The sequence below is a fragment of the Arachis duranensis genome, chromosome 3 (genome assembly GCF_000817695.3).
Source record: "Arachis duranensis cultivar V14167 chromosome 3, aradu.V14167.gnm2.J7QH, whole genome shotgun sequence".
Classification (NCBI taxonomy): domain Eukaryota; kingdom Viridiplantae; phylum Streptophyta; class Magnoliopsida; order Fabales; family Fabaceae; genus Arachis; species Arachis duranensis.
The window spans coordinates 55208257-55213580 of NC_029774.3; positions in this window are offsets into that span (position 1 = coordinate 55208257).

Sequence of the window (5324 nt, forward strand, 5' to 3'; positions counted from 1 at the left end):
AAAGTTCAAAAATAAAAGTAAAGATTCAAAGCTCAAAAGAAAGTTCAAAGTTCAAGAGTCAAGGAAAAGGTCCTAATTACATCAAACTATCTCCTATTTATACACTTTCTATTCTTGGATTTTGGAATTTGGATGGGCTTTTGAGTTGGTGAAGAAATGAATTAAATTGGATTTTTAAACAAATTTTTAGCCCAAGAACAATTGCTTCCAGGAGGCTGCCATGCCCTTGTGGAGGGCAGGGCAGGAAATTGTGCGTGCGGCCGTTGGTGCCTTGGTGCGTGCGTGTTGGTGCTGCAGGATGCTGCCCTGCCCTTGTGGAGGGCAGGGCAGAAATTTTTGGTGCGCCAGATTCTGCCCGTGCGTGCGCTATGTTGCTGCCGAAGCTCCCCTGGTGCGCCAATCTGGTGCGCTGGCCGTGCACCACAAAATGCTGCCCTGCCCTTGCGGAGGGCAGGGCAATGTTTCCAAAATTGAAGCCCCGTGTTCGAAACTCGGGCAATGCACACGCTACTCTTTTTCTTGGTTTTCTTGGCACCAAACTAAGGCCTATTTTCTTGTTTCCTCATGGTGCCGTGTTCGATCCTTGTGGCAAGCATTGGTGAACTTTTTCTTTGAATTTCTTCCTTTGATGAGCCCGATATTGCCCTTGAGGAGGGCAGGGCAGAATGTTTGCTCTCCTTGATCCATGGCACCAATTTGTGCTCCGCCCTTGAGGAGGGCATGGCAGTGTTGCCTCTCAAAGCTTGCTTCCTTATGTTGCCCTCCTTGAGGGCAGTGTGCCCTTGTTGAGGGCAATGCTTGCTTCCTCCTTTTATGCGCCACACTTCTTCTCTCTTGGGCCACGCTTTCTTAAGCCACGCTTCCTCTTTTCTTCTTTTCTTCACCTACAATAAACCAAAACAACAACTCAAAGTATCACTAAATTCACAAGGCTTATAAATCAATTAAAAATCAATTAAATTTAGCTTAAACCTCATGAGTTAGCATTAATTTAATGGTGGTTGTTTGATTTAAAGTAGTTATGCATTTTCATTCCAAATCTCTTACTTAGGATGCAAGAAAGTGCATAAAGACTAATAAAACAAGTGAAATTAGCTTGAAAAATGGGTATATGATGACTTGTCATCAAAGGAAAGCTGGCAGCAAACTGGAAAGGGCCCTACCGAGTCATAGAAGTACTTGAAAAGGGCTATTATAGACTGTCCGAACTCGATGGGTGAGAGCTTCCAAGGTCATGGCACGCCTGCAACCTAAGAAGGTGCTATAGTTAAGGATGATAAAGGATCTTAGGATAAGGTGCACTCTTTTTCCTGAAAAGGTTTTTTAATGAGGCGCCAAGCCAAGACCCACAAATCACCCGACTTAGAGGGATAAAACTCCCGCATGTATATATTTGCATTTTCTTTTGAATAAAATATGTTTAGATCTTCTACAAATTCTCAAGCCGCATTAATCTGAAACATTCATCGTCCGATTATAAAGCTACAGTTCGGCAGAAAGTGAAAATCGAATTCACTGCACAATCACGATAAAGACCAACAGAGATGAAAACCAAATTCATTAAAAGGTCGACCAAACGAGGATTAAACCCAGTTTCTACAAAATCGGCAAAGATGAAAACAGAATAATGCAAGAAGTTATCAAAAGTGATCCATAGAAAGGACCTGACGAGGTCCTAATAAAATGGATTGCTAAAAAATAACTTAAAGACTGGCTGACGTAAAGAAGTCGGACCAGTCGCAATAACCAAAGTTATAAATAAATCTCTGGAAAGAGGTCTGGCCAGCCCTATAAGAAAGGATTACTATAACTTAGAACGGCCCGACATGATGAAGTCGGCCCAAAATATAAAAGTTATAAAAGTAATCCCTGAAAGAGACCTGAACGAGGTCCAAGAAAGAGGATTACAAAAATAACTTCAAAGGGCCCGACTTGATGAAGTTGGCCCAAAACATAAAAGTTATAAAAGTAATCCCTAAAAGAGACCTGAACGAGGTCCAAGAAAGATGATTACAAAAATAAATTAGAAGGGCCCGACATGATAAAGTCGGCCCGAAATACAAAAGTTATTAAAGTAATCCCTGAAAGAGACCTGACAAAGGTCCAAGAAAGAGGATTACAAAAAGGCTCGACAATCCGGGGTCTTTTTGGAGGAGGAGCACCGGTAGGAGAAGAGGTAGCAGCAGAAGTTTGTGAAAGATCAACCAAACAGACCCGAGGAGTAGGGATCATCCTCCTCGGTCTAGGAGAGCTCGGAACCAAAGGCTTCGACGAAACCTGAGAAGACCCCTCCCCGACCGGCTTGGCCAAGACGTTTTGAGCTGCAGTAGCCTTCCTTGCCTTTTTAAAGGCCTTCATGGATTCGTTATTTTTAATCATCTCTGCAAACAAACATCACAATAGGAAAACAAATTACGAATCAGAAAAGATCTTATAAGAGATAAACGCGACACAACAAACAAAACAAAAAATTGACCACTACCCAGCTCAGCTCGGAGGAGAAAGGGGTTTGCTAAGAATTTCTTTGTGTCGAGATGGGGAGGCTGCCCCTAGTTTTCTTCCAGCATAGTCACAAAAGCTTGCTCAGCCTCATCTAACATCTCCCACGTATATCTAGATACCATTACATTCTTTTTCCATTCCAAGGGAAAGGTGGGGTCATCATTTTCATCCAGAAAAAAGGGCCGAGCTCCTTCAACAGCTCGGACCCTAAAAAAGTAATTTTTGAAATCACGAAAAGATTCATCAAACATGGAGAAAACCTTTTTCCCTTGGGAAGCTCGGAAAGAAACCCAAGCAGCTTTCTTCTTAACCACCCCAGGCTTTGTCAAAATGAAAAGATAAAAGAAGAGAGATTGTGAAGCAGGGATACCGAGCTCACAACACAGTAACTGAAAGATTTTTATAAAACCCCAGGAATTGGGGTGAAGTTGGGAGGGAGCTACATTAGAGAACCATAATAGGTTTGTCTCAAAAGGGGTAAAAGGAAGGGTAATATTCATTTGACTAAAAAAGAAGTCATATGCATAGAAAAAGGGGCGCTCTCCAACAATTCGGGTAGAAAAATAGACCGTTTCCTCAGAAGTTGGAGATACAAGCTCATATTTCTTCTCATCACTACTATTACCACAAACCCTATGAAATTGTCTAAGTTGCTGACAAAACTTTGAGTCAACCAATGAAACACACAAAAGAACCATAGAATCCACCCAATCAGCCATGCCCTCAGGGACTTGGGAAGATGTTTCAACTATATTTTTGCGAGAAGACATGAGGTCAACTAGTCCTACATCAAGAAAAGAAGATTGGATTACTCAAAAACATCTCGGACGAAAGCAAAACAACTCGGACAATATAATCTAGTGTAGTACAGACAACAAAAGGAAACCCCAGGACCCACACCAAAAAGATCCAGGGGCATCCTTTGGAGGTAGTTAATAGAACAAGGACTCGGGAAAACCTACAAGACTAACATCCCAACAAAAATCTTAGCAAAGACAAAGAAAAGCCCTCCCTCAAAAAGCGACATCCCGAGAAGAAAAGAAAAGTCATTACCCCAGAAAGCTACAGATCAAATAAAGTCATCAAAACAACTACCTTCCAAATTCACAGTCTCAGCTTATCAGCAAACAAAACTACCAAGTAGCAAAACATATCAAGAAGAAGTCATCAAAGACGCCACCTTTTTTTAGAGAAACAAACCCCCCCCAAACGGGCAAAATGACACAAAATCAAAACGAGCCATTAAAAATCGTTACTTTCTACAAAGGTTCATTAGCAAAGTTACTGTTCATACCCAAAGACATCATAGTTACCAACATGGAGAAAAGACATCAAAGGAACAATCTTTCAAAAGCCTCAGTGACAACATGCATCACAGCAAAATCAAACTTTACCAAAAACCAAATGCAAAGCAACAAAAAAGCGGATGGAAAAACCAACCTGGGAAAGCCGAAAGCTTCGACGAAGCTGAAGGAAGGAAATGGAATCAGGAGTCGCCCTTTCACAATAAGGAAAGCACTAAAAAATCGCCAAGCAGCGTCGCAGGAAGAAAAGCAAAAACTGCAAACTTCAGGCAAAACAGAAAGAGAGAAAGAAAAGGGAAGTTACGGATAAGAGAAACCGTTTTCGCTGAAAAGTGAAAATTCAAAATGGAGAGGCTAAGAGAAACGGCACAATTAAAAACCAATTAATGAGGGTACCAAACCCTCGCCTATTCCCAAGGCTAAAAGCGCTAATGCAAAAGCACGCTCTTTTAAAGAAGAAGCAAAAGAAAACGTTCCGCATTCAAAGGAGAACTCTACAAAGAAGAAGTCGACAAAATGCTCGAGTTCGGCTTCACCAGAGAAGGATCCAAGTCCTAAAACTAAAGACTCGACCTCAAAAGAAAGACCGAGCTCGAGCAGGGGCACTGTTCATACCCTGGATCAAGCTGTCTGACCCGGGATGATTAGCAACGAGACGACCGACCTCTTCGGGTCAAGCTACCCGACATCTTCTCAAAGAGCTCGGCCAAATTGCCAGGAAAGCCCAACAAAGGGCCCGAATAGAGGAACACGACCCAAATCCAAAGGCAGCCCAAGCATATAGAGATAAGGGCGGTTCCCATAAAGATAAGATAAGATAAGATAACTAACTTATCTTATCTGAAAAGGTCACTCTACACCATTATAAATACACTGGAGCACCCAGGTATAACTCATACTCTGATTCTACAAAAAAACCTGCTTAATACCCTTGCTAAATTAAGCATCGGAGTCCCTTGAAGGTACCACCACCCTCCGGTGACGAAGAATCAGCACTATCACCAAATCCAACAAATCGGACACAACAGCTCCGACCAATACAGAAGATCTCATCCGAGATCAACCTACAGTTTCAGGCAACACTCGGAACAAACACCAAACTTACATTGTTGCTTGTCCCCAAGCAACTAAAAATAAAATAGAATAAAAAGAAGATAATATACAATGAATCTCACAATATCAATGAAACTTAGTCCCAATTAGATGAGCGGGGCTAGTAGCTTTTTGCTTCTGAATAGTTTCGGCATCTCACTTTATCCTTTGAAATTTAGAATAATTGGCGTCTATAGGAGCTCAGAATTTTAGATAGTGTTATTAATTCTCCTAGTTCAGTATGTTGATTCTTGAACACAGCTACTTTATGAGTCTTGGTTGTGACCCTAAGCACTTTGTTTTCCAGTATTACCACCGGATACAATAATGCCACAGACGCATAACTGGGTGAACCTTTTCATATTGTGACTCAGCTTTGCTAAAGTCCCCAGTTAGAGGTGTCCAGAGTTCTTAAGCACACTCTTT